The 9,847-nt window shown below is 43.3% G+C and overlaps 1 pseudogene; it reads left to right on the top strand.

The window, feature by feature from the left end:
- Positions 1–6,559: 6,559 nt before the first annotated feature.
- Positions 6,560–6,677, top strand: LOC126413454 (5S ribosomal RNA; annotated as a pseudogene).
- The last annotated feature ends 3,170 nt before the right edge of the window (positions 6,678–9,847 follow it).

Below are 9,847 nucleotides of genomic sequence, written 5' to 3'. Positions count from 1 at the left end.
GGTTGCTGACAGAACTACTTGGATCTGAAGATGATCCTGATTTGTCGAACATGTAATGTAATTAAAACTGTGCAAGTGAAATGAGAATGACCTTAAATATCAGTGTAGTTGCTGTTTTCCGCAAGACGAATACGTCGGGGAGCGGAAACAGGTATTCATCGAGCCAATCGCTTATTTGCAGATGGTTCTGCACATTTTAGTATCACGGCAAGAAGCTGAAGATGTGGTGCAATGTAGAACACCTATCGAAAATGTAGGAAGACGGAATATGGTTGTTGTGACATGTCTGGCCTTTTGGGCCATAACAGACTGTCCCACGCTTCAGTGTTACTACAGTAACCGTGTGTGGTGTAAGAAGTGGAGAGAGTTAAAGACAACATACGGTAAAATGGGTACCTATTTCGTGGACGACTGTAGGATAATCTGCTTGGCTGTCACGTCAGGAGCCAGCGTGCCAAATCTATAATTTTCGTCTATTAATATATTTAAAAGTATGACTCAGATTTAAATATCTTTCATGCAGGCGAAATTCTCAGTAGCTATCATCCACTTACTTCAGATCTCCTTTCAATAACGTCTTTCATTAACATAAGAATAACAATATTCAGACGAAGCACTTCGTGCATCTTTGGCTCTCGCGGAAAGTACGCACCAAGCGAGGAGATTCGTGCTGACCGCTTCAGTCGAGCCCGGTACGAAGTGTCATACCGTACCGTACGATACAGAGGGGCAACAGCCTTCTGAATGGAAGGTAACCTGATGGAGATCAGAAATTGTCTCACTGTTCACTTCAGAACAATAAAAGAACTAATTCACAACAAAACACGACTGTCATGGCTGCTACACTACTGCAGGGCCTACTCTGTATTATTATTATTATTATTATTACTATTACTATTGGCAGTGATCAGAAACAAAGCCTTGGCAGTCTGAATTGCTACAATTTCTGCCGTTTCAAAAGAAAAGAGCTCAACAGTCAAGTGATTTACAAATAGTAAGTATACTGCAGAGATGGCCAATTTTTTTGGCTCGAGGACCACATTGTGGTAGCGGATGTTAGCGGAGGGCCGCACCTTTTGAAATGATCGCATTTGTTAGTTAACGTTACATTTCAGAAAATTTACGAATCTTCCATGAAAATCAATAAATACAAGTTACATATAATAGTCACAGTTTTAATCAGTTTATTTATTGTGCAAATTTCATGTCATCTGTTGCTGCAAGAACATTTAATTGTGAAATTAATTTAAGTAGACAAATGTATCATTTCACAATTTTCTACAATTTATTTTTCAAATCAATAGTAATATTACTTGCTGAAATTCTCATCACAGCCCACAGGTTAAGGTCTATCAAAGAGGATTTGGAGCCTGTGTTTAAATCTTCCTAGTCTAAAAGCTAGAAAAACTTATCTCATTAATAGATCTAGATCTATATACAGACAACTCCTTCCCAGCAGTTTTCTTCTACATAGAAAATTTTCAGCAGGCATTGGTTTGTGAAAGTCAACTAATGTCACAGCGTTTCATATGTCGTTTTCACATTGTGATCTGACTGCATGTCAGTAAGCAAATGGAAAATGCCTTTATAGTCGTTTCCATCAGCCGCCGCACCGAGTGGCAACTTTGTTTGAGCGACTGATATCTACAGCGCGCAATGCGTGGCACGTGAGCGTAGTGACGTGGTCATCATATTGGAAATTCTCGGTCGCGCACGGGCAGGAAATCTTGATCAAGACGTATTTTTCTGACTGTCTTGGTGGGTCACACAAAAACCCTTAACAGGCTGCCTGTGTCCCGTGGGCTCCTATTTGCCCACTCCTTGTATAGAACATACATTTTAGTTTGGTTGACTTTAAATGCCGGCGTAGGCTGTGAGTCAAGCGAGTGTCGTTAGGAAGAGCAGTGGTGCTGAGGAAGCATATTTTGTAAAAAGTGTCTACCCTCAATGATGATAGTTATTTTTTCTGAGGAGGATTTAATAATGTGTAAAAAACAATTTAGGAATAAGCAGTATCAAAGATCTCATTGATTCATTAAATCGTGGTTTCATGAAACACTTGCAAAATCGTTGCATCATTAATCTTTCATTATTTTGAAATAAACACGTTCAAAGTAAAATCTTTTTCACTCTTAAGTTATTTAGTCGCTAATGAATAAGCGCAAATGGTGATGGGATAGTGAGGGGGGTGGGGAGGGCGGAGGGGAGGGGGGAGGCGGTACTAGCTATTATCTGATTCCAGTCAGGAGCAATGATCTCAGAAAGAGTGAAAAGATTTTTTCGGTGTTGTTCCACATGTTGCAACAATGTGAAGTTTTAAATCCTTCTGGATTTTCGGAACCTGTGAATAAATTTCATCTTTGTGTTCACCACAGAAAAGTGGCGTCAAATCTGGAGAACGTGCAGGCCAACTGAGAACGCTTTGACGTACTGTCCATTGACGGAGAAAGTGCTGGGTGAGTGCTTTCCTAGCCACAAGAGAGTGGCGAGTCGAGCACCTCTCACGCTGGTACCATATACATCTATGGTTCTCAAGTGATGTTTTCTCTAGGAGTGTTACTAGCACTTCCTCATGTAACTTTCCGTATCTTTTACTTGTTAATGTTTCTTCAATGAAGTAAGGACCAGTAGCGTAGCCTGTAATAATTTCGTATTAAAATGATCATACTCCACCGAATCTAATAGTCAGCCTGCGTTAGGCGGCACACTATTTCGTATTTTGCGCTTCCCTCTCTATGAGCCGGAGGACTTGACCGATACGTGACTTTAAGGAAGAAACAGGAGTCCGTGGGGAGGAGTTATGGGATCCAGTAGTAGAATCGGAATTGAATAGAGCTTTCGAAGACAAGATCAAATACGGCTGAAGCAACACATATTCCATCGTAATTTCTAAATTAATCGGGGAAGTGGCAACAAAACGACTAATCACGTTTGTGTGTGGAATGAATGAAGCTGCGTTATTTACACGATTCCGAACACTGAAAGAGCCGACAAGTGCAAACATTATGGAACAATCCGTTTAACAGCTGCTGCATCCAAGTTGTCGCTAAGAGTAATACATAGAAGAATAGGAAAGAAACTTGAAGATGCGTTGGATAACGATCAGTTTGGCTTCAAAGGTACCAGAGAGGCAGTTCTGCCGTTGGGGTTGATAATGGAAGAAAGACTGAAGAAAAATCAAGTCACGGTCGTAGGACCTGTCGACCAAGGAAAAGCGATCGCCAGTGTAAAATGTTACAAAATGTTCGAAAGTCTGAGAAAAAGTAAGGGTAAGTTAAATACGTATAAAAACCAAGAGGGAACAACAAGGCTGGAAAAGCAAAAGCAAGTACTCGGACTAAAAAGGATGTAAGACAGAGTTGTAGTCGTTCATGCCTACTGTTCAATCTATGCATCGAAGAAACAATGACGATAACAATACAAAGATTCAAGAGTGGGATTAAAATTCATGGTGAAAGGATATCAGTGATAATATACGCTGATGACATGAAAGTGAAGAAATATTACAGGATCTGTCGAATGGAATGGACAGTGTAATAAGTACAGAATATGGCTTGAGTAAATCGAAGATACACAAATGTAAAGAGAAGTAGTAGAAAGGAGGACAAAGGAAAACTTAATATCAGGATTAGTGATCACGAAGTAGATGAAGTTAAGAATTTCTGCTACCTAAGCATCGAAATGGTTCAAATGGTTCTGAGCACTATGGGACTTAACATCTGAGGTCATCAGTCCCCTAGCACTTAGAACTATTTGAACCTAACCTAACCTAAGGACATCACACACATCCATGCCCGAGGCAGGATTCGAACCTGCGACCGTAGCGGTCGCGCGGTTCCAGACTGAAGCGCCGAGAACCGCTCGGCCACACCGGCCGGCCAAGCATCGAAATAATCCATGACAGACGGAGCAAGGAAGACATAAAAAAACAGTGTAGTACTGCCAACATGTGACGCTGTAGAAGAGTGCTCAAAATTAGATGTACTGATAAGGCAAGAAATGGTTTTCCTTATACTCGGCGAGGAATGAAATACATGAAAAACCCTGACAAGGAGAAAGGATAGGATGATAGGATAGGATATCTGTTAAGATATCAGGAAATGCCTTTGTTGTTATAGAGAATGCTTTGAAGAAAGGGCCTACTGTCCTGATGACATCAGAAGCGAGCTACAGAATTCCATCCTGTGCAGTCCCGTTGGTTAATCTCCTCTTGAAGTTCTGAAGTTGTACATAATACGGTTGGAAATTGTCTCCGCGCAATATGGGAACAGTGTTAGGCTAACTTATTCCAGAGTCACTCGTAATATCTCTGGAGCTGATATGTGGATTATGAGCTATAATTTCCGGAGTACCAACTTCGCTTCGTGCGCTTGTTGTAGGCTTCCGCTTTACGCTCTGCATAATGTACCGGCGCCGTACAAATAACAATTTTATGTATACGCGCTAAAATGTCGTCCTTGTTGCACACCGTCTGTCGGAATATCTTTGTGTGTACAAGTCAACTATTCTCTTCACGTTCCTTCGTATTCTTGGTGGGGAAGCATTATATCTAGTTGCTTTTGCATTGAGAGAGACATTTACCTGCATTTGTCCCAACTTTGTGACACAATGAAGTACCTAGGCTTAACTATCGACGCCTTCTGCAACACGGCAGGACTCTCGCCATCGATCAATGGTTGCGAGTCGTGGACTTCGTTCAATAAACACACTCTGTCATCACCTACCCTGGCTTCTCGTCTCAATGATCAGGCCCGGATCTTACCTACGCGAGCCACAATGGCGTGACGTTTATTAGCAGCCTTTGGATCTTTCGTCGCAACTGGCATATTACTCAATTACGGATCCCTCATCCTCCCAAATAATCGAAGGACTCATGTCCATAACAGGGCTGGGGCCCTCTTCCTGGACACACAAGCTTTGGAGGACTTGCCACAAATCTTGACGGGCCTCCTCCTGTAATCGTTTAAGCCACATTCCCTCGCACCCCGGGATACGTTCCTCCTCTTTATACCGTCTAAGCCATTTTTAGGTTGCATTTAGCTGCGTTCGCCTCGCCGTAGCGGCAACGAGTCCTTCATAGAGATCGACACCCGAACGTCAGGGAACACCACACGTCTGATGGTAGGTCGTGTGAAAACGAGAGGGACGAGCCTTATGGACACTGATGTTCAGTTTATATGGTATGTAACGGTCTATTGCAAACAAGTGACACAGCCAAGTCTTCAGCGAATCAACATGGCAGATTCACCCAAATTCACCGCTGCCGAACGTCGAACATGGATGCACTACGTCTTTGCTGTTGAGAGGCGGGCTGCATCCGATACATTGTTCGGTAAATGCTGGCCTACTTTCTCCGAGTGATGCCGGCACATATTGGTCCGCAGCTCTGTTCTTTTCCCAGACGACACCTACTATCCTCACACGAAAGCCAAAGCACTCGCTTAGAGCAATGGACAAGTGGCTCATTATCTATTTCGGAATGATACCAAAAACGTCTTGGACTTCTGAAATTACTTGCATGAACCGCATACCAAAATTGTCTCAACTCGAAGTATCAACAGTTCTTTTCAAGTTACCAAAGCACTGCCTTCCGTGACCCTCCGTGCAGCTGGAACTTTCGGGGTAGAAGATGACATCCCTATACGAAAAAAAGACTCCAAACATGGAGAACCACACTCCGTGGAACTAATTAATGTTTCCGTGAAAACTTGCCCGATAGGCCCATCGCCGGATTCGCGACGCGGCAGGGATCACTAAGTGCTGCAACCTCCCCCCCCCCTCCCCCCCCCTCCCCCCCCCCCCCCCCTTGAGAGGGTTCCTTTGTTTACTTCTTCTTCTCTTATTTTCGTTGCCGACTTATTTAGCTTTTCGCCGTAAAAAAATCATAAATAATTACACAAAATCTTCCTTCGTTCCCAAAGTCTGTCCCTGTAATTGGGGCTGTGGGGACACCGTGGCCAGGACTAGTGATCCGGTCCCTAACCAATCTGACCCCAAACGCACAGCGAACATTGCCCCCCGTCCCCCTCCGCCAAATAAAATACTGCCTCTGAAAGAAGAAAAGAATTTGAAAAATGGCAAAAACGGTGAAGCGACTTTAAAAAATAAAAAAAACGCTGTTAAGATGGCTACTTGCATAGCACGGGAAATCAGGGTTCGAGTCGCTGTAGGACACACATTTTCAACTGTCGCCATTGAATTTATTTCAGTGTACGATTGCGGCTAATGTCAGAATTTCAATTTAGACACAGATATTTACTTTCTCAAAATAACGAACACCCAGTACTCATGACACACGTAGACAGAATGAAAGTTTAATTTCCTCCGAGCCCGTTTTATACCGGTACTGGGGTGGGGCAACACTTTTTCCTCCTTATCCTACGTGACCTATTTTCTTCTCTGGATATGAAATTATGAACTTCCGCATAAGATAGCAATCAGTTCCTTGTTGAAAACACAAAAAAAGCATTTCTAAATATATTAATAGCTCCAAAACTGGTAATCGGATTTTGAAGAGCTCAGTGCCATTACATTCGTCTCTCTTAGAGTTAGGATATTCGCCAATGGTCTTGCTGCAGTGGTAACACGGGTTCCCGTCAGATCACCGAAGTTAAGCGCTGTCGGGCTGGGCTAGCACTTGGATGGGTGACCATCCGGTCTGCCGAGCGCTGTTGGCAAGCGGGGTGCACTCAGCCCTTGTGAGGCAAAACTTAGGAGCCACTTGATCGAGAAGCAGCGGCTCCGGTCTCGTAGGCCGACCTACGGCCGGGAGAGCGGTGTCCTGACCACATGCCCCTCCACATCCGCATCCAGCGACGCATGTGGGCTGAGGATGACACGCCGGCCGTTAGGTACGTTGGGCCTTCTTGGCCTGTTCGGGCGGAGTTTAGTTCAGTTTAAGAGTTAGGTTATTGACAGCAGAACTTGATATAGTGCCATTTGAAAAAGCAACGTCGATAACGATATCTCTGTAATTAACATAGCCCTGAAAAGAGACTGTATGCCGTTTAGTGAGGACTTTCTCACAATTTATTTGCGTTAAAACAGAATTACGAAACCGCAGACATTTCCAGACATATCTGAGGTGGACAGTAATATTTAATAATACCCGAGCGAGTCCTGCGGAGGTGTGAGAGTGCATCTGGCGCCTCGTTGACGGTCGGTGCATCTTGCGCCAACACGGAGCAGCGCCAGGTGCGCCGCGTCGCGCAGCCAGGCGCATCCAAGTAGCGCTGGCGCGACATCTGGCTCGCGAGCAGCAGGTTCGTCGCCCGGATGCGGCCGCGCACCTGTCTGCATCCTTAAGCGCTGAGAGGAGTTTATCTTGCACTTACAAGAAAGCGTTAAGGCATGTGCATTTCCACCTCCTGACTGTGCATGTTTATAAATTCAGTCTAGCGATCCAAGATGACTAGTTCTCTACAAATATTGTTAAGGTGTAATGGAGAACGTAAGCGGTATCTGTGGAAGGCAGGGATTATTGTATTCAACATACAATAACAAGGTATATTTCAGCTTTTTTTCAAGAAACGATACGAAACTTTACCCTCTCGACTCTGTTACAGGTTACATATTTTAACGCGTGTTACTGTGGATCACTCATAAACTCTAGCAATACCAATGCGTTTCCCATAACGCGCATTACCAAGTGGGGAAGGGGTAAGGGGGAAAGGGGGGATGGGAGAGGGGGAGGGGGAGGAACGAGGGGTAGTGGGAAGGTGGAGGGGAAGGGAGGAGGGGGGAGGTTGGGAGGAAGACTTGATGCCCATCCTAAAAAAAAAAAAAAAAAAAAAAAAAAAAAAAAAGGACAGAATTCACTAGCTGTTGCTGACTTAAACTGACGACATGCAAAGAAGCACTTACGTGTAAGCACGTTCCAGAACCTGAAAAGATTTTTTACCACATTCTCAGCAGTACCAATGCGATTTCCGTAACATGTACTGCCAGACTAAGGCACTTCATTACCACCACAGAAAAGGCAAATTTTGTGCATTTTATGTAAGTCTGCAGGCTTTCGTGGCCGTTGTCACTGAAGTTAAAATCTTCTGGGTTATTAGGCTGCGTCATGTTTCTTCTAAAATGTTCGATGTGGACGCGACACTCGTCTCTGACAGTGTTCTAGCGGTAGTGGACACAAAAAGACCCTGAAGAAAATCCCAGCAGAGGGGTCGAAACGTCGAACATTTTAGAAGAAACATCACGCGGCCTAATAACCCAGAAGATTTTAACTTCTTGTTCATTTTTGCTTAGAACACACTTTTTAAAAAGATTTTGATGTGACATTAAGATCTTGAACTTGGAGATATCGAATAACATTCGTTATGAAAAGTGATATCCACTACTTAAATGTTTTTGTTGAGTTTAAATGAACAATTTAAAACATTTATGGAATCTGGCAGAAAATTCACAAAAACAATTTTTTTTCGAGATTGTAGAGTATTAAGTAACTGACGAGAGTACAGTCTTTTCAAAAGATGGGTATCAAGACCGCACCCCCTCGATATTGCGAGGGTTAGTTAGATTATAAACAGAAAATATTTTATTCGAACTGCTAGTATGTGGAGGCGACACTTACCTTGATAGGAGGTCACTTTGTTGCTACGGTACACAACTTACTAATCACAAAATACAGTAGAGGCATTATGGTATAAAGAAAGAGATGATGTACAGATTCAAGGAAAATGGAATATTTTTGTGGCGTCAATTGTGAGTAGATTTTCCTAAATAACTGTCCATAAATCTATTAATAGACAAACAGAGTTCATAGAAGACGACAGGGGAGATATTGTTGTAAATAGTAGAATGAGATTAATATAAAACCCAGAACAAATCACTACTGCGTATTAGATGCATGCTACAAAAAATACTGAAATACAGGGTACTATAAGTGATTCATTCGTTTTCAAAGTTATGTATTTTTCAAAGTATTACATTTAAAAATATGACATGGGATCAATAGAACCGTAAACTCACCGAGTTAGCAGTTTGCCAACGAGCTGGCGTAACCGAGTGCAGTGCCTTGATAAAATGGCGACAGAGAACAAAAAGACTTCCGTGTGTTGGTGTACGTGAGTTGTGTGTTACTAAATAACGAGTTATGGAAAAGAACCGCCGTGTAAACAGCAATAAATGGTCCTCGCAAGCCACGAACTTTGAATACCGCAATAAACTATGTAGAAGGTTTTGCGATGGCGGGTACATTTCAAACTGTACCGTCTGCCACTCGCGCGACCGGAAAATTGTGTCCGGTCTTTTAATTTTGCATCACAATGCGGGAAGGATGAAAATTCCGTCTCCAAACTGATACTCAGTGACGAAGCAACCGTTCATTCATCTGGAAAGGTTAACCGCCACAATGTGAGAGTGAGGGTCATTGAGAATCCTCCTGAAATTGTGGTATGTGAATGGGATTCGCCGAAGGTTAATGTTTCCTGTGCAGTGTCACAGACAAATTTGTATGGGCCGTTTTTCTTCTTTGTGACAGATACCTCTTGCCGTGGTATGTTGCACTTGAGGTTGTTTTCACAAGTGACAACTGATTTCGACAAAATCATCCTCCAACGACACGGGGTGTCCCTGACTGGAGCATCAATGTTCATCGCTACCTGTAATCGGCGGATTGGGCGGATTGGTGCAGATGACGTGGCTCCGTTCCCTTGGCACACAGAGTCGTCTGACGTAACGCCTAGTGACGTTTGTTTTCCTTTGGGATACATGAAGGACCATTACTACTGCCAATAAAACTGGACCGCTCAGAGACCACACCATCGTTGGTGTGACGTCCATTGACAAGTTGTTGCTATAACATATGGAACGAACATGACCACCACTTCGACGTATGTTGTGT

Source organism: Schistocerca serialis, chromosome 7 (assembly GCF_023864345.2).
Source record: "Schistocerca serialis cubense isolate TAMUIC-IGC-003099 chromosome 7, iqSchSeri2.2, whole genome shotgun sequence".
NCBI lineage: Eukaryota > Metazoa > Arthropoda > Insecta > Orthoptera > Acrididae > Schistocerca > Schistocerca serialis.
The sequence above is the reverse complement of the archived record's forward strand: the minus strand, read 5'-3'. Positions and strand labels throughout refer to the sequence as shown.